General features: G+C 39.8%; 1 protein-coding gene across 1 annotated transcript in view; it reads right to left on the bottom strand.

Annotated features, from left to right (window-relative positions):
- Positions 1 to 21051, bottom strand: part of KCNQ3 (potassium voltage-gated channel subfamily Q member 3) — a 627835-nt gene that overhangs the window by 396522 nt on the left and 210262 nt on the right.

The raw sequence follows: 21051 nt of genomic DNA on the forward strand, positions 1-21051 counted from the left end.
AGTAAGCAGCACATTTAAAACAAATTAGAAAAAAATGTTTTTTTTCACTCAATTCACAGTTAAGCTCTGAAATTCATTGCCATAGGATGTGGTATATGCAGTTAATGTAGCTGGGGTTACAAAAGGTTTGGACAGATTCCGGGAGGAAAAGTCCATAAACCATTATTCATGAGATGGGCATGTGGAAAACCTCTCCTTGGATATAATCAATATGGAAACTAGCTACTATTTAGGATCTTGACAGGTACTTGTGACCCTGCTTGGCAGCTAGAGGAAACAGAATAATGGGCTTGTTGGACCCTTGGTCTGACACAGTATGGCAGTTCTTATTTTCTTATGTAAGTTTGTGCCTGAAGCAATAGAGGGTGAAATGAAGCTCTGTTTAAAGGTGAACCCAAGTCACATTTAACTGGTAAGAAATATTGTTTTAAATGACACTAGTGAAGAAGGAACCTCCCAGCACATTTGGGCAAATGCCCCACTCTACTCCATCCAGTTTAAAGGAGTGCACAAGCCAAGGAGTGTCTCTTGACATAAAATAAAGTATTTTCTTCTTGACTTTATTCTATTTCTGCATTTCATTTTCTTTTTTTTCCTATTGAAAAGATTGTTTTAAAAAAAAAAAAGAATAGCTCATCTTTTGCACTTTTCTGTCATTTTCAACTCTGAGGATTAATAATTATTAATATTATGCAGCATGGATGCAAGAAAGGGAGCTAGAACAGACTGCATGGACTACCCCAATCTAGAAAAACTCACAGTAATGGGAAAACATTTGCCTAGCATTCAGCACATTACAAAACGTCAATAGTGCACAAAATGAAGAGAATGCTTTCTGTTAAGTATTGTAACTCAGTGTTCCTTACAGCCTTAATTATAATGTGAAAGGTCCGACCTTGATGCAATTACTGGCTTGAGATCCCGCAAACATTAAAGGAAGTTAATCTAGTGCTTCCTGCACAGTAAGTAAACTTGGCTTTATTTCCCTATATACCCAACTGTAATTGGGTAATAATGACATTTAATTGTTTCTTCTCCTCTTGCAACTTTGAAATGCATTTAGGACATCCGAAATCTGCTGACAGGCCATCAGCCCCAGAAGTGACTGTGTGAACCTTTCTAAAGTACTAAAGAAGGGCACCAAAATCCTTTTTGGATGCAAAGCAAAATCCAAATCATTATGTTTTACAGACCTGAGATATTACTAAGAATCATAGGGTTTCAAGACTTGGGTCTTGTTCACAGTCATGGCAAAGCTGTGTAATGTTACAGTGCACCAACTATGACATTTACATAAGAACATGCCATACTGGGTCAGACCAAGGGTCCATTAAGCCCAGCATCCTATCAACAGTGGCCAATCCAGGCCACAAGAACTGGGCAAGTACCCAAAAACCAAGTCTATCCTATGTCACTATTTCTAGTAATAGCAGTGGCTATTTTCTAAGTCAACTTAATTAATAGCAGGTAATGGACTTCTCCTCCAAGAATTTATCCAATCCTTTTTTAAACCCAGCTATACTAACTGCACTAACCACATCCCCTGGCAACAAATTCCAGAGTTTAATTGTGCAATTCCAGAGTTTAATTGTGCATCCTACCGAACTTCTCTGTGAATTAACGAAGCCTTCATTATGGCTGGCAGACTCATTAACAAGTTTGCATTACCAAACACAGTGACAGGATATGCACTAATTGATAGCAGCTTAAACTAAAATAGGACTCCTGCTTAAAATATCTTCTCCTTTTTAGAAATTGCTAAGCACACTGGTCCCAGTATCTACACCAATACTGACTGTTCAGTGTAGCAGGGACACTTAGGGAAGGTCATTTTCAACTAGCCCACTTATTTGCATACATCCGCTTTGAGAATTTGCTAGCTCGCCGGGGACGTGTAACTTTGTGTGTGTAGATTTACATTCATACTTTTGAAAATTGAAAGTATGCAGGGAAAGAATTTACCTGCTCTAACTTCACCCCTCCCCCGTAATGCCTGCTACAAATCATGTAATTATTTAAGCATTTTATATACCATCATTCATAGATCATGGCTATTCGATAGTTTGATGGGACATTCATAATATGGGTCTATACATTCATGGGTCAGTTCAATACATTCGTAACTCAGTCATGGTTTCAAAGCATTACTTATGCACATAAAACAGTTTTACATCCCTATATCACTATGAAAAGCAATCCCTAAATGGTAAACAGGATGAGAAAGAAAGTAACTTTGGAATATTGGGAAGAATGGAGAAAGTTTCCAAAATCTGTAGTAAAAGCTTAAAGATGAATTTTGAAAAGTTCATAAATAAAAAATAGCATGTGCGCATAAACCAGGATCCGTGAGTAAATCTGTGAGCGTAAAAAAGGGGCAGGCCAGGGGCATTCTGGGGAGGGGCCGACATTTACATGAGTAAGTTGCCATTTTATAAGCAATTTACGCATGTAAATGTGGCACCTTATTTGCGTATATTTACTCCTGCACGATATCAGGAGTAAGTGATCAAATACATCGTAAAAATTGAAAAATGACCAGATGAGGAGTCTGCGTGAAATGGGGGGGACTTCAGGCTGAAGAGCCAGGAGGGACTAGATGAACTGGTAGAATAATTAGTAAAACTGGTTATTTCATTGCCATGCACATGTTGGAAAATTCCTCTGACTTATGCGTGTAAAAGCCCACTTACAGGGCAAGTAAAATCTATTTATGTATCCCTTTAAAATGTGAAGTATAAATGCACGGTTATATCATTCATGCCCACTTACCTGGATAAATTCTTTTATTACTTTTGCCACTTCTTAAATGGACAAATTTAAACTTATCCAGATAAGTAGAGTTTTTTTTTTAGACTTATCTAGCTATCTTACATACCCGGATAAGTCCAAAAAGCACTACTTAGATGGTCAAGTAGAGCTTTTCAGATATATCTGGCTGAGTGCCACTACTTAGCAGGGTAAATCGGAACTCACCTGGGTAAGTGCCACTACTTTTCTGGATATGTCTGACCTTGTGCAGCTCAAGGTTTTTACATATACGAGCATTTGTACACGCATATATATTTTATAATCTGTGATTATTGTTTCCACGCAGGTTATAAAATACAGTAGAAACTTGCATACATGCAAGCAGTTTTGAAAGTTATCCTCCATGGTCTCTTGGCACTATTATGATATATACTGTTTCAGCTAGACTGAAAAAGCAATATACTCTTTGGAGTAGATTTTAAAAAGGTGCGTGCAGGCCTACATGTGCATGCGCTACCTGGTGCGTGCAGATGTACACCCGATTTCATAACTTGCACACGCAGGGACGCGCAAGTTATAAAATCAGGGGTTGGCGTGTGCAAGGGGTGCACAATTGTGCACCTTGCACGCGCCTAGCCACGCTGCCTTCCTCCATTCCCCCTAACCTGACCTTCCCCTAGCCCTACTCTAGCCCCTCAAAAATTTGACCATTACTAACTGATTTGAACCAGCGTATACTTGTGGCAGTGAGTTGAGCCATCCAGTCTTCAAGGAAACACAGACTTTGAACATTTTTTTAAGATCTCACTTTCAAGTTTGCTTGTAAGCCATGTGCATTTCACTCACTTGAGATTTGGACAATGTTCTCTCCACCTAGCTTGATGTTACCCAGGTAGAGAGTCCATCAAGCTAGGTTGAGAGAACCTTGCCCAAATCTCATCTTGGAGTGAGTTTCCTCACTCCGAAGGCCAGCAAATCTTCACAAGAGACCACTATTCTGTTCGTAGGTGTCACGTAGCATGTCAAAGTGGCCCCTAACCCCCTACACACTTACCTAATCCCCACCTCGAGTTACTAGGTGGGCCTACCCTAGGGATACAAATACCTGCCTATGGGCCATGCTATTATGGCCAGGCTTTCTCTCTCTCTCTCTCTCTCTCTCTCTCTCTCTCTCATATGTCTAGGACCATTAACAATGGTCCCCTGGTGGTTGAATGACAGAAATACAACAGGTCTGGCACTTATCACAGAATCTGAAATGGTATCACAATTTGCACTAACTTAGCTCTTCACACAGGTAATTAGTGCAAATTGCAATACATCCTATATTAGCATAAAACACACCCCTTTTGCTATCACAAGCGGTAGTTACCGCATTTTGATAAATGACCCCCTGAGATTGTGAGCTTTTGGGTCCATTATCTGGGTTTACACATATACACAAATTCATGCTACCTACATACACACATATGATGATTTTAGAAGCATAACTGCAAGCAACAAACATCAAGTGAATGTAATTGTCTACCTATGATATGTATGTGATCTGCACTTGGAAGATGGTATATAACATGGCCAAACAAATAAATAAATATCTCTTTGAAAATTACCCCTTATATGTTCAGACTCCCAATAAAATTATACTGCCCTAAAGCTTAATGTTAATCCTCCCTATTGTACCAAGCTAGTTGTAGAAATTTCCCAAAGTCTGCACTTCCATTTTCATGCTCTGCTTACAAAAAAAGTTGTTTATTTACTTGTTTCAATAGATGAAGCAATAAAAAGAATAACCATGGATGCAATCTCCATGTTGAAAGCTGTCTCCCATCAGTATCTATAGAAACTGCTGACGCTTCATCACAGTGAACACTTCCAACTCCCAAAAAAGCTGCAAGGCCGAAAATAGATTGCTGGATTTTGCAGCAATTTCACTGATATAATACAGCAATTTTGAACAGCAGACATCTATGCTCTAGTAATTAAAAATAGAAGAAAATATCTTTTTGTCCCCCAGGAACCATTATACCAATTCTCTTTTTTAATTACTATGGAAGACATTCCGGCCCCAATTTCAAAATTGGTGCTTCAATTTACCACCATATTAACCTGGGGTGAAGAAAGGAAGTATGATACATGGTGCGGATTGTTTTCAGTTAGCCAGCATGTGGGTGATTTAGTCAGCAAAAATGAATTCATGCATTTACAGTTCTTTCGGATAGTCATGATGTTTTTTTTTGCTTACCTTCCAATTTTTTGTGAGTGTTTTTAAAACCAAAAAAATTCACTTATTTATTTCAAAAATATATATGCTTAAAAAGCACAGCCCATGATTTCCTGCTGCAGCTCAGAAGCAGATTCAGCAATTAGCATCCCAGATTTCTGCAAACAAAGTTTGCAAAATGTTACTGCAATTTTGCAACAGGTTTTCATAAATTAATAAATATTATCACAAATTATCACAAGTAATTATTATACATTCATATATATATATATATATATATATATATATATATATATATATATATATATATATATATATATATATATATATATATATATATATATATATATATAATGGCATGTTCAAAGCGCATTCAGCAATCGATATTCAGATAAGTCACTTATCAGGCTATCTACTAGCCCCATAAAAAGTGGGTGGGCAGTGGGCAGATCAGGGCAGTGCTACTTACCCGATAGGTAGCGATATTCACTCTTATCCGGGTATGTTAATCGGATAAGTTAGACCTGCCACAGAGCTGGTCTAACTAAGCTGGATATAACTTATCTGGCTAAGTAGCGATTTGTGTGCGGACATTCAGCAGCATAGCCGTGCCGCTGAATATCCTTTGCAACTTAGGGGGTCATTTTCTAAAGGGATCTCATGCGAAAAGTCCTTTTTCGCGTGCGATACCTAGATCGGGCTCCGCGACGACTTCATTGATGGTGAAAAGGTAGGACACCTTATTGCTGCCAGCAGCGCATCCAATAGCACCACCTTTCACGGTGGGGCAAATGGGTGCGAAAGCCGGCAGCGATTGCATCACGGTGGTGCGATCGCTGACGGCTTTCGCAGGCCCGCACCCCACCCCCCATTACCGACGGATTTTCTAAGTTCGGCGAACTTAGCTAGATATGGCTAAATATCAGGCCCAGTATTATTCATTAAGCAAAAATATTTTTCTTAAAAAAAAATAAGACATTTTCAACCCTTGTGGGTGCGCCGGTGTCTAGATAGTTTTTTTTTCATTCTTCTTTTAAGTCTCTATTTCATTTTTCCCTCTACTTTCTCACTTTCATACCTCATCCTCTCTCTCATTACAGCCTTTTCATTCCCCTGCGTCCATGTCGTGCCTTACCTTTAATCCCTTCTCCTATATTTTCTATCCTTCTGTTTCTCCTCCAATCTTTCTTCTTTCCAGGCAATTCTCTCCCACTGCTTCTCCTCTCCAACCTCTCATCTCTCCCCTCCTGTTTTCCATCTCTCCCTCATTTTCCCCAGTCTCCTATCTCTACCTGTAGCTATTTACCACTACTTTTATCCTTCCTTCCGCAACCCCAGCCTCTCATCGCATCCTCCGCACAGCCTCACCCACCCACTTGCCAGCCGCCTCCCTGTTGCTCTTGATGTAGGAGCTGCTCAAAGCAAGAGAGAAAGTGGCAGTGAGAAATAAGGACAACAGGGACAGAGGATCTCTTTATTTTGTGCATTATTTAGCTTATTTTGCTTTCTTTTGCTAATAAGTGTGCCTTTTATCCTCTTGTCTACAGCCTCTCCCCCACTTTTCTTCAGCCTCGTATCTTCCCCTTCCCTCCCTCCAGCTAGTTCCCCTCCCTCTCCACCTCCAGCCACTATTCCCTCCCCCTTCTCTTCCTTCCCCCTTCTGTGCCGCACAGCACAAGGCTGCATGGCCTAAAAACGCTCCTCTTAAGCCTGGACCTGGCCCAGCCTCTTGGGCTCGGGCTGGCAGCACTCAGTATTTCTCCAATGCTGGTTCATCCTGAGCAGGAGTAGCAGGCAGATGGAGATGGGCCACTTCTGGGCTGGCCTGAGCAGCAGTGGTGGAAAAGGAGAAATGCCCCCAACCTGGTGGGGGTCTATATAGCAATCATGGGGAAGAGAGGGAGGCCCCTTCCATGCCAGCCCAAGCAGCAGTCATTAGGGGAAGGAAAGAGGCTCCTGCAGGGGCTGGTCTGAACTGTAGCAGTAATGGAGAGGGAGGGAGAGGTGAAATGAGGCAAGAGTGAGGGACGTTTGCTACGATTCGAAGGCTAGAGGCAAATTTCTTACTGGCAGTTATCCCTATGAGACATTTGTATGTGTTCTGAATGCTTATTCCTGTTGACAAATTTCCACAAACATCATTCTTAAGAATACATGAATTCAGGTCTGCAAACCATTTGTTTAAAGTTCACTTATCCTAGCAAAAAAAAAAAAAAAAATGATAGAAGAAATCTGTGAGCAGTCCCATAAGAAAGCTCTTCCGTCCTGTCCCAGAGGCCCCACTGTCACCTGAGAACAGATACTCTCAGCACTAGCTCCCCCTTACAGAAAAATGATCTTCAGTCATTTAAACTGGAAAGCAATAAGAGGTAGAGTGGCTGTAATTGACAGTATGGATGCTCTGATATTAGGAACAAGATTTTATCTTAATTCAGGCTGTTATGTTTTCTAAAACGTAATAGTTTCTGTCCCTTCCAGGTTGATTTCTTCACATCTCCGTTGTACTGTCCCATCCTAACCACGCCCACCCATGATGTCAAAGGTCACCACTCTTCCACTAAAGAACCGCACTGATGCCGGAAGCACCGTGTGCCAGAGGGGTGCGTACCTTTGTAATACATACGAAGGAGCATGCTCCTTTGTGTGCTCCTTCTTGCGACCTTCAGAAGTCCTGAGCCTAGAGTTCCTTCCTCTTCATCCATGTTGCTAATCTTATAGGATACTGACAGATTCTGTGGGGTATTATTCTTAATAGTCCCATGTGCAACAATTTTACAACTATCTTGCCTTACCTTAGACAACATACTCTTCGATTGATGCCTCGCTCTTTTACTATTAAGCTAATTTGGCCTTCTCTTCATTAAATTGTGCCCTTATCAATGCACAATCCATTGCCAGTAGATACATTCTTATCTCTGAACTTATCTCCACCTACAAGCTTCAAATCTTATTCATAACAGAAATCTGGTTAAAATCAGGCGATGAAATGTGCTTAGCACAGGCCTGCCCTTCCAATTTTAGCATTTTCTATAAAGCTAGACCAGGAAACAATAAAGGGGGAGGGGTTGCTATACCACAGTTTCATAAATATTAAAGAATTAACTATTTCCACCTCACCCGCTACCGAGTGCTTGTCTGCTCAACTTTATCAGCATCTTAGATTCAATGTATTATTAATGTATTAACCTCCCCTGCTTACAAACACTGCATTAATTAACTTTGTCAGTATAATAAGTGAGTGTCATGTTACCGGCTCACATCTACTTTTATTGGGAGATTTTAATTTGCATGCTGATGAGCCTACTAAACCTTTGGAATCCAGGTTTTTCTCAAGTTTGAAAGACTTTGCCTTAACTCAATGGGTTCAACAAGCCACACATAAAAAGGACCATCTTTTTGACCCAATTTTCCCCCAGCTCTGTGGATAGATCATTTCTTGATAACTTTAATTTTAGATGTAGGTTTACTTGTTCTAAAACATCTAAATTAAAGGTTTCTACTAGAAGGCGTAACAACCCAGACATAATAGATGTTGCCCAAAATATTACCTTCCCTCCGTGTTTTTTTTTTTCAGTTGCCTAACACACAAGTCATCACCTGGAATTGGCAGATGCTTACAACAAATCTGCTCCAGTTATATTTTGAAATCAGAAAAACATACTAGACGGGTCTTGGTTTCATTTAGGCCTTCAAATTCTTAAGCAGCAAACTTGTCAGCCTGAAATAAATTGGCAAAAGACTAAAACCTTGATAATAGCAATGCTCTTTAAAACAGTATTAAGTTTTACTTATCTGAGATTAAGAAGAGAAAAAGATTAGTTTAGTAAGGCTTTTCTTAAAGCCATCAACAGGCCAAAGATTTTGTTTAGTGTAGAATCTTAAATTTCCGGAATAAGACAACTGCCAAACCCAGTTGCTGATCAACTCACAGCAGATGCTCTTGTATCATCTTTTGTTAATAAAATTGAAAGTGTTCGGACTGTCTTTGAAACATCTGCTTTGTCATCTTCCTCACCTACCATGGAGTTAGGCTTTTCTTCCAATTCTACCATTTCCTTCAGCAAGTTATTAGCTTTCAACAAGGTTTCTGCTAATAGTATGCACTTAGTATTGAAACAAATGCATAGCTCTACCTCTGCTCAAGGTACTCTGCCATTTAAATGTATTCCCCTTTCTGATCTTGATCATCTTGCAAGTATCAGTAATTCTAGCCTTTCCTTGGACTCTGTTTCTAAAGAACTGATAGCTAGATTTATCAAAATGCGATCATTTTTGCATGAATAACGCTTGTGATAAGGAAAAGGGGTGTGGCTATGATAATTTTAGAGTTACCACTTTACATAGGTATTTTATCACACCCCACAATATTTGTATTTTGCAAGTTGCAAAGTGCCCAGAGAAGCATTTTTTTTCTTGAGGAGACAGGGGAGAGAGAGTGCATCTAGGTTAGCATTCATAGTAGTCAACTATTTATACCACTATAGGAGGGCCAGCTAGTAACTCGAGGTAAGGTTTTGGGGGTGATCTAGGATTTTGGGGCTAGTTTTACATGCACAGTGAGACATATGAACAGCACAGTACACTTCAGTGAAGATTTGATGTAATTCGGAATGAGGAGAGTCACACAAAGATGAGATTTCTACAATGTTCTCTCGCCCTAGCTTGATAGACTCTCTACTAGGGTAGTATCAAGCTAGGGCCGAGAGAACATTGTACAAATCTCATCTTTGTGACTCTTTACTCACTCCAAATCACATCATATCTTTACTGATGTGGAGGAATGCACTGGAGAGATCGTCCTCCCACTGGAGGAACCGGCTAGAGGATTGCTACAACCCCACTCAGCCGAGGCAGGTGTGCAGATGGAATTTCCAGAGCTCCATCCCTTGTGAGGTCATCTGCCCGCGACCTAAGAGTGGTTCAAACCCAGGAGGCTGCAGCATGTATCTCGGGAGTGCACTGGAGAGATCATCCTCCCGCTGGAGGAACTGGCTAGAGCATTGCTACAACCCTGCTCAGCTGAGGCAGGTGTGCCGATGGAATTTCCAGATCCCCACCCCTGGTGAGGTAATCTGCCCACAACCTAAAAGTGGTTAAAACCCAGGAGGCTATGCTGTGCAGCCACCCGGCATGCTGCCAAAGGGGAACTCCTAAGGGGTGCCCCCTTGTCGTGTTTTGGACCATCTCCATTTGAAACTCCATGGGCAGGAAAAGAAAAATCAAGATGTTAACATCTACGCCAACTCCATCTATGATAAAAGGACCCTTAGACACACACCTAATATGATGAGTAAGTCAATCTACCCGGAATTCTACTCTTGATGCTTCCTTTTCTTCGGGGTCTATTCAGAGTCCTGGCCAACATCTATCGCCTCACACTTTGTCCTTTACAGAAGATAATTCCTTGACTGCCACAAATGTATAACCCCCAGTAAAATATAGCTCCCAACGTGACAATATGCAAATGGGTGACTCAATATTGGCTCATGAAGAGCCTGGAAGTTCCCTAACTATAGGATCATCTACGCCAGGAAGTCCCAGTTTGGAACTCCCTGACTCTAAGAATGTAACTCTTCTAGATGTTTGGAGGGCAGTCACCAATATGGAAAAACTGTTAACACAATCTATGGCTCAATTTGGAACTTTTACCACTGAAACTAAGAATACCCTTCAGGATTATGGAGAATGTTTACATAACTTGGAAGCTAATTCTATTTCTGTAACTTCTCAAATTGCCTCATTACAGTCAATGAACACTTCTTTTATTAAAGACAGCCTTGTAATGCAGAAACAATTTAAATATTTAGAGAATGAGATGAGATCTAAGACTCTTCGGCTCTTAAAATTTCCTATTACTAATTGTTTAGGAAATACTTAGGAGACGTGTTGCTAATTTCCTCTAGCAAAAAAATGTTGATTTCTAAGATTTATTATATTCCTTTGTCTAGAATTAGCTCTGAGGAACAGGAAGGTGATTTATATGTGTTACAAGGAAATAGTCCTAATTTGACCTCCTTTTTGGAGGCATCTATGGATGATATCCTTAGAGCTACCCTTTTAGTGACATTTTGTAGTGAACAAGGTAAGAATTTGGTATTACAGAAATATTTCAAAAATAAGGATATTCTTTTTTGTGGTAAAAAGATCCAAATTTTTCCAGATGTTGCTATAAGAACTCAGTTAAGGAGAAAACAATTTTTGATGTTAAAAGCTAGAACCTTATCCTTGGGGGCATTATTCTTGCTTAAGTTTCCATGCAAGTGTAGTATTACATTTCATAAGAACAAATTTATTTTTTATGATCCTTCCCATCGAGTCTTTTCTTGCTGATTAAGAATCTATATCTTGACTGTCTATTGTGAGGTTTAGATGGCAATATAATTGATGTCTCTCATATTTATGTTTTTTCTTTTGAGATATTTTTACCTTATGAAGCACTCCCCTAGATTATTAAGGGTCCTATGATTAAGGAATAATTGATGTTATTAGTAACCTATGTTTTATTTTCTTGATTTTTCCTTGTTTTGCCTGTGATATTATTAATGTAATGGTTAATAATATAATAAAGTATAAATTTAAAAAAAAAAATCTTCACTGATGTGTACTGTGCTGCTCGTACATCTCACTGTGCGTATAAAACTGGCTCCAAAACCCTAGGCCATCCCAAAAACCTCACCTCGAGTTACTGGCTGGCCCTCTTATAGTGGTATAAATAATTGATTACTATGTATGCCACCCTAGATGTTCTCTCTCTCTCTCTCTCCCTCTCGTTGAAAATGCTTGAAACAGAATTTGTGATGGTTATATTGCATAGCTTAATGCCAGGAAAAAAAGGTGTAGTTATTTCTGATGTTAAAAATGTGTGATAGTGCCCCTCATTTTCATTAATCCTGCCCCTTTGAATAATTCAAAAAATTTGTATTTGCTCCACAAGGTGTGTTCAGTATCACAGGCATTAGGGCCCTAATGCCTATGATAATGCATTTTGATAAATGACCCTGTGAGACCAGTCAATATTCACCTGATGTGCAAAAACTTTGTTTGGACTCATTTATGCTTGATAATTGCAGGACTGTCTCCAATTTGCCTAGACTTTCAGAAGTCATTGAAAGAGTAATTTTTTTTCAATTTACAACTTTCCTTGAGAAAACATTGGTTTTGCACCCAAAACAATCAGGTAACAGTCAAGGTTTCAGTACTGAAACTGCACTCTCACCACTTCTCACTGATATAAGTCTATATCTTGACAAAGGAAAGCCAGTTCTGGTGGTCTTCCTTGATATGACTGCCACCTCTGACACCATAAACCATCAGTTACTGGTTTCTCGAGTTCCTTATATTGGTGTCTAGAGTAGTGCTCTTGAGTGGTTTAGTTCTTTCCTTACAGACAGAAGTTTTCAGGTAAACTAGAACTCTAATTTTTCTAGATCACAGTCACTTACTTGTGGAATCCCACAGGGCTCTTTTAGTCCCTACTCTTTTCAATTTCTACCTCTCTTGGCTGCCCACTTTAATACAGATTCTGAACTTCAATTCCTAATTTTATGCAAAGGAACTACAAATCATAGCTAGTATTGACCTGAGCTCAACAGCCTCACTAACTGCATTTAATGACTGCATGAATAGAATCTCGGATTGGCTCTGTTCTTTCAAACTGAAAGTGAGCCCAGAAACGTTGGAGGCAATGTGGTTCACTAGACATACCAACAATCAAATTCTTCCTGTTCCTCAGATGGCTGGAACAATTATACCACTAAAGACACTGTAAAGTAACTGGGTGCTATACTGGACCCGACCCTTAGTTTTTTTTCTTTCATATTTTGAGTCTGGTGCAAAAATCATACTTGTTTTTAAGAATGATTCAGAGGTTGTAACCATTTTTAGTTAGTAAAGATCTTAGAACTCATTTACTCATTTATCTGGGCACCTTGATTATTGTAACGCTCTTTACCATGGACTTTTGTCTAATTTGATTTATAAACTTCAGATTGTTCAGAACTCAGCAACCAGACACAAGTATAACAATGTTGCTCTGCTTCTCTAAGAACTCCATTGGCTTGACATATTTTATTATCAAAGCTCTTCATTGGGACACCCCCTCTTATCTTTTCGTTTGTTTTGTGTTTAAATCTTTTTATTGATTATATAGATATAAACAACTGATAAGTTCAGGCCTTCTTAGCTTTCTAATTATCTAATTACTTATTCATCCACCAAACTTTCCGCATTTCTCAGCAATACATTTTAAGAGTATCTACTCATAAAGACATCCACTGTGAGAGGACTAGAGAGGACACAGCCCCATATTTATGAAATTCACTTTCTTTATTCTTCAGACTTGAAAAAGAGTTTGTGACATTTAAAAAAGCTCTTAAAACGTGTTTCTTCTCCACAGTTTTTGGTTATTCTAACAAGTATGTTTTTCTTTTCAAGATTTTCTCTTTTAGTTGTTATTTCATTACTTTGATTGTTCATTTGTATTTCATTTCTTACCCAATTTTATGTTTTTAACCTTTTTGCAGCTTATTTTTTATTTTATTTTATTTCCCACTGTATTATTTTGTTTATTGTTTAATGTTTATTATTTCATTTTATTTTATCTGCTATAGAACTTATAACCTCTGTTTTTACTTTTTTGCTTTATTATAAATCTGTTTTGAATTGGATATCACTTTGATTCATTTTATAGTAAATTGATTTATCAAATCAAAAGTAAGATTGTCCTCACTAGATAGGGTAAAGGACACTTCTCTTCTGTGGCTCATATTGCTCCCTCATGATGCCCTGGAACAAAGTCACTTTACACCTTCACCTCCTCAAACTTTAACCCTGGAAAATGAGTTCAGTTCACATACGCAGTGGTTATTCCAGTCTTGTCAATTTATTCCAACTGAAAAAAAAAATCAAAACAGGAAGGTACTTCACAACTTCAAACCACAGGCTCCACAGTAAGAAATTCAGCAAGCATAATAATTATACAACAGAAGCAAATAACTCTCCTTCTCAACAGAGTTCATTAACTGGCAGTCCTGTAAACTTATTCAGATTTACATTGAAAATCCATTTGCTTTCCTCAGATAGTTCAGAATACACACACTGCGACTCCAACGGACCAAATCTTTCTATACAAGGATACAATATTCCTACCAGGGGCTCCCTAGTGTAGTGGCCACTGGCTAATGAGTAGAGCTTTTCCCTTACTCCCTTCATGAAATGATTTGCAGAGGCCTGATTTGTCTATAGAGCAGCTACTGAAAATCTCTCTCCTCAGCAATACAAGATGAGAAAGAAAAGTCAAAACAAAACCTCAGTGCCACCATGAGTCTCTCCTTTTATATCTATGATAGGTCACTGCTGATCTCATCATGGCTTAAAGGCACAAACCTTTAACTGAAGCCTAAAATTCTTAACAAAAGTAAAGATTACTAGTCAGTTTGGGTAGAGGTTAAGAAACAGTTCTGAAAGGAGTTAAGGGGCACTCTCTTGGAACCAGAGTCATACATATGAAAGTAAAAACCATTTATAAAACATACAATACATAGTAACAGTATCTGCATACATAAAAGAACTAGTTCAAAGATAAAACTGAGCAACAAATGCCTATTTCAGGGAAAATACAGAAGTGTATAAACTATGCTGAGAATCCTTATGTCTTATAGTTCTTAGATAAAAGTCCAGAATAGTGGGAAGATATCCTGATGAAGTTTTTAGTGCAGGATCCAGAAATTGCTCCTTAAAAAATAACTTCCAAATGAAGGATATGAGAAATATTTCTTTGAAATGCAAATTCAAAGCACAAGAACAAATTCCATGATCATCCATTATTAGGGATGTGAATCGTTTTTTGATGATTTAAAATATCGTCCGATATATTTTAAATCGTCAAAAATCATTAGAGGCGATATACAATAGGAATTCCCCCGATTTATCATCAAAAATCGTAAATCGGGGGAAGGGGGAGGGCTGGAAAACCGGCACACTAAAACAACCCTAAAACCCACCCCGACCCTTTAAAATAAATCCCCCACCCTCCCGAACCCCCCCCAAAATGTCTTAAATTACCTGGGGTCCAGTGGGGGGGGGGGTCCCGGTGTGATCTTCCACTCTCGGGCCACGGGTGCGTTAATAGAAATGGTGCAGGCGCTACCTTTGCCCTGTCATATGACAGGGCAAAGGTAATTTAAGACATTTTGTGGGGGTTCGGGAGGGTGGGGGATTTATTTTAAAGGGTCGAGGTGAGTTTTAGGGTTGTTTTAGTGTGCCAGTTTTCCCGCCCTCCCCCGATTTACACGATTTTTAAAAAAACAAAACCGCGACGATCCGATTCCCTCCCCCCCAGCCAAAATCGATCGTTAAGGCGATCGATCACACGATTCACATCTCTATCCATTATATTCCATGATTTCCATTCTAACAAAACCCATAAGGGAGGTTTCAAACTGGGTGCACATTTGTGCATGCCCGTCGGCCCGCAAACCCAGGACGCGGCTATTGCATAAGTTGCGAGCGGATAAGCGCCTGGGTGTGCAAATCCTGCTTCTACTGTGTAAGTCGAAAGATTTTAAAAAGGAGCGCACGCCACCACCATTGCCAGTTAAACCAGCTCATCTCCAGTTCGCCCAGTTAAGAGGAAGTTCCTCCAAACCTCCCTAGTTTATCCCCGACCCTTAGCATCCCGCAGAACAGCCCATTTTTCTTTATTTTATAACTTTAACCTCCTCCATAGCAGAAGTAAAGAAATGCAGCAGATGATCTGGACAAGCGTCCCAGGTGCATATGTATTTATGCGCACATCTCTGGCTCACACACCAAAACACCCATGCCCCACCCCTTTTTGAAAAGTTTGGAGATAAGCGCACTGCAAGAGATATGCGCGTACAGGATCAGCTTTTAAATTCCGCTTGACACGCGAGCCCGACCTATTCACACGTCTCGTTATTAATGCGTGCACCGGGCTTTTAAAATTCACTTTTTGCAGAAGAATTGCTAACATTTTCTAAATAAGCTATTTAACCAAATGAGTACCTAAAATATAAATTCATTGATAAATCCTACAGACAAATCCAAAAGTTGCAATGATTCAGTGACTACTCTCCTTAAATAAATCCTGAAAGTCACAAGAATATATGAATATAGGGGTACCTCCCTAGTTTTAGTCATTGGCTTTGTATTCCATAATTTAAGGAATCAAATGAAGCATGGAATTTGCAATATGACCAGGGAATTAACCTCTCAAATATATATGAAGCCAACATTAACTAATGACCTTAAAATGAATTACACAAATAAAGCATCCATTAAAGAATTGTCAAAATAATGAACAGATTTATTCTGACTTACCCCCAGGAAGTTTTATCAAGTGAGATAAAAGCCAGACAGTCTACTTTCCCAGAATTGTATCGCTCAAATATCTTGGAGGCTCAAAAACATTCTGGCCAATGCTGTGAGCAGTGGGGAGAGAGCATAGAGGTAATGACAAATTAAAGAGTACAAATAGAGTCATTTCTTGCATGAACTACTTTCGTGCCTGCCAGTAAAAATATCCTTATTAGTGCATACTGCTTTACAGAATTTGATGTTGTCAGGAGCCTAAGACAGCGAAGAAGTCACTCTGTGGCAAGACTCTACAGATCTGACTTTATAACTGGTCCCTTTGTGTCTGAAATATGGGAGAGGTATGATTTATTTATGTGTACATTATCCTTTGCAATTAAAAATATTTAAATGTAATTGTGCAACTCAATAATGTTCTCTCTTTTTTAATGAGGCAGGTTTATTTACCTTGGTTTTATTTACCTTGGTCATTCTTTTGTTATCTCAGTGTTAATCTCTCTTTTGCCTTCTCTTCATTCCAAGTTGCATTTTATCCCTGTTTTATTGTAACTGCTACCTTATTCTTCTATCACATGTTAATGTTTTTAAGTTATTAAGTATTTATTCTGTTGTCACACCTTGTTATTTGTATACCGGCATGATGCGACTCCCATCGCGAATGCCGGTATATAAGAAATTTAAATAAATAAAATAAATAAATAAACTAGTGCTATAATTAGACAGTGTGCATAAGTCCTGATTGCCAGTGCAGCAATAGTTCCATCAATGCACGCTGTGTGGGTGGATGGAAGGTGAGTAGGTGAAAAGGAGATTGCATTATATGTACAATGTTTGTGGATAGAGAAGCTGCAAAGTCAGCGTTCACAGCTCCAGACATGGAGAGGTGGAGAGAGTAGACCCAGCCACCACACAATAGCAACGACGAATGGCCAGACTCGGTACAGGTGTATCAGATTCCAGAGGAACCCGCAGCCTGCATTCCTTAATCAAAAACTGCCACTGTGAGGGCTGTACGAAGACAAGAGGGGAAAGGAGAATAAAACTGGGGAACAAAAAATCCAGGTAGTTGTGAATGAGCCACAAGTTCAAAGGAGCAGCTGGAAATTCACAAAAAGCAAAATGCACAGCATGAAATGTGCATATAGGAGATGTGACTGAATGTGTGTACATGAGAGAGAAAACTGTGAAGGCAAATAAAAATTGTGCTCAGGATAGGATGAGAGGCCAGTGTAGGTATTACAATTTTTTAAAAGAGAGTACCCTGATCCTCATAAAAAAGTGATACTACCACTTTAAAATTTACTTTTGCAAGGGAAGCCTTAGCAAGTTTTCATAAATAGAGGAAGTTTGTTGCAATTTTTTTTTTTTGGGGAGGGGGGGGGGAATGTTATCTTATAAAGCAAAAGGTTGGCTCAAATTGATTTTCCTATTTTTGAGCATGCATAATCAATTTTAATCATGTCACAATAACTCCTATGGGAATTGGGCAATTATTGCATCACTGTGGCTTAGTCATTGTGTTTAATGACCCTGAGAGTGATTAAAAGGCATGCCAGAATTATGATTCCATATGGGCAAGTCTATGAGTAGTGTGATCTTCCTGTAAGCACAAAATATTTATTAGCCGTGATAAAAGCAACATTTTTCAAACTGCTCATAATGGGACAAAGCCCATGGGTACTTTTCCTATTGACAAAAGTTCAGCTCCTTATACAAACCAGTCAAGATCAGGAATCAAACTGGAGATTTGGACCGATTTTGCCTTGCAGAAAGGTAACCCAGACAAGCCTGGTAGCTCAGTGGCAGTGCTACACTCTGCAAGGCAGATTCCAGTCTGATTTTTTTTAAATTTAGATATATATTCCGCTTTTTGCACTTTAAAGTGGATTACATTCAGGTACCGTAGGTATTTCTCTATCCCCAGAGGGCTTACAATCTAAGGCCTGGATGTATCAAAATGCACTAAATATTGCCTTTGATAGAAAAAGGGGCCTGCTTTATGGTAATAGGCAGTTTATGCTAATACCTATGTGAAGAGCTAAGTTACTGCAAATTGTGATAACTTTTTTGGAGAGAGAGAGAGTAGCTATAATGCCCCCACACTAGATCGGTATTTATATCTCTATGGGAGGCCCACCTAGTAACTCGAGGTGAGGTTTAGGTATTAGTATAGGGGTTATGGGCCACTTTGACATTCAAAGTGAGACGTTTGAACAGAACAATGCTCTCTTGTGAAGATTTGATGACCCTCGGAGTGAGGAAACTCACTCAAAGATGAGATTTGTGCAATGTTCTCTCAACCTAGCTTGATGTTACCCAGGTAGAGAGTCCATCAAGCTAGGTTGAGAGAACATTGCACAAATCTCATCTCTCTCTGTCTTTCTCCCTGGATAGTGCTCCGGGAGCCTCAAAAGTGCTGCAACAGGCATTGGAGAACACATCGCAAATTGCGATCCGGCCTTAACGCAAGCTATCGCACAGCTTAACGCTACTGAAAAAGATGTAGTTAAAGCCGTGCGATAGGGCTTCGCAAAATGGTAAACCCAACACACTCCCGCCCCTAACTTCTCCTCTTTTTTGGATTTGCATCACACCATACGATATGATGCTATCGCATGCGTTAAAAGCATTTTCGCATGCGTTAACAGCACTTTTTGCATGCAATAAGCCTTTAACGCATGCAAAAACACCTTAGCACATCACTTATACCATCCACATTCCCTGTGGGTTTAACCTTTGGGTTCCAGGGGCCAGCAGGACTTAAATGAGAGTCCCACAGGGCATACAGAATAAGGGACTTTGGGTCTGGGCCAAGGTCAGAACAGGCAGCAAGCAAGGCATAGTCAAGGAATGTAGCAGGTGGCAGGCAAGAGAGTATTCCAGGTCTGTAGCAAGAGTCAATAGCAGGCAGACAGCAGAGAGTCTGGGATGAAGGAAGGCTAGACACAGGATGGGGCAGAATGGACTGGGTGAAGCAGGGCTAGCTGGACAAGGCAAGGCAGAATCAGGAACACAGGAGCAGCACACACTGCAATCAAGCAGGAAGACCAGTTGCTGAGGCAAGGCTAGGGAGTGCACTTTATAGCCAGCCACGTGATGTCATCAATGCATGCCAGCAGCCTGCTTTTCCGCCATTAGGTCCCCATAAGGCACCATGCCACATGCACACACGCCTAGGGAAACCCAGAACAGGCGATGTTGGTGGTGTTCCTGCTGCACCGGAGGCTGGTGAGTGAGTACTGTCGGTTGTGATGCAACCCTTCAACCGGCAAATGTTACAAGCTGTTGCTGCAATGACCAGTGAGCGAATCTATAATAATAGGGGCAGAAATCCCTAGGTAGTTGTGAATGAGGGTGGTTCATAGTGCCAGAAACCCAGCACTTGCTCTGACTGAGCTGGAAGAAAAGGAGAAAGGAGGAATTACTGAGCCAACAAAACAATAATTAAATAAAAGGTAATCCATTGTTCAGGGTCCCAAAAGAAGTATTCATTTGCCTGAAGCTTTACTATGCATTTGAAAAGAGATTTCAGATATAATGCTCCTAAGGCAAGCGCTGCCTACCTCCTCGTCTGAGGAAAATATGTCTCTTGTGTCTACAGGAAAGGATATTCTCATTATTAAAAAAAATCATATTTTAGAGTTCACTTCTTCCCTGAGTTGAGAACATATTTAGCTATTAAGCCTGTTGGAACACTTTTCTCTTACCCTCTTCTTGACAACATTCCAAGACGTGGATAAGATCCAGACTGTAATTTAATATAAGTTGTAATGCAAGTCATTTACCCACTTCTGGCCAGTCAATCACCTGCCCGTAGGTAAGAAAAACATTTTTGGGAAGGGCAGTAATGCATCTTCAGGAATCTTAAGTGCTTCCTGTAGATATTTCATAAACATTGTCCACAAAGGTGCACTGGCCATACAAGGAAAGTTCATGAGACTACTACTAGTACTAAAACTACTACTACTTAAGATTTCTCTAGTGCTACTCAATGTACACAATTCTGTTCAAATACGAGACAGTCCAGGCTTAATAGAACTTACAATCTAATCAAGACAAACATACAAGACAAAAGAGACTTGGGGAGTTATACTATATATAGTAAAACAATGTTTATAAAATTGATTAATTAATGAGGTAGAAATCAGACAATCAGGCTTAAGATTTAAAAGCAGTTTCAAAAGGGTGGATTTTTAGATGGGATTTATAAAAGGCGAGAAAGGGAGCATGACACACCAGCACAGGAAGACTATTTCAAGCAAACAGCACCGCCAGGTGGAAAGAACGGAGCAGAATTTAGGACAGATTGCAGTGGAGAGAGATGGCTTGTTGGGAGATCTGCGAGGTGCCGGTTGCAATAGTTACGGCAGGAAGAGATGAGAGAGTGGATAAGGGTTCCGGTAGTGTGTTCAGAAAGGAAGGGATGGATTTTGGCAGTGTTAGAGAGAAAGAAATGGGAGGTTTTAGCAGAATTCTGGATGAGTGTAGAACAGGAGCGAGAGGAGTCAAAGATGACTCCTAGGTTACGGGCTGAGGGGCCTGGGAAGATGACCATGTTATCCATAGTAATAGAGAAAGGACAAAGATGAGAGGTGGGCTTGAGGGAGAAAGATAAGCCATGTCTTTCTTATCCATATTGAGTTTAAGGTAGCAGTGGGACCTCTAGTCAGCAATGTTAGATAAGCAGGCTGAGATCTGGGACTAGATTTCTGATGACATTTCTGGTGTAGTCATCAGCATAAAAATGG

This window comes from Rhinatrema bivittatum, chromosome 2, assembly GCF_901001135.1.
Source record: "Rhinatrema bivittatum chromosome 2, aRhiBiv1.1, whole genome shotgun sequence".
In the NCBI taxonomy this organism is placed as follows: Eukaryota; Metazoa; Chordata; class Amphibia; order Gymnophiona; family Rhinatrematidae; genus Rhinatrema; species Rhinatrema bivittatum.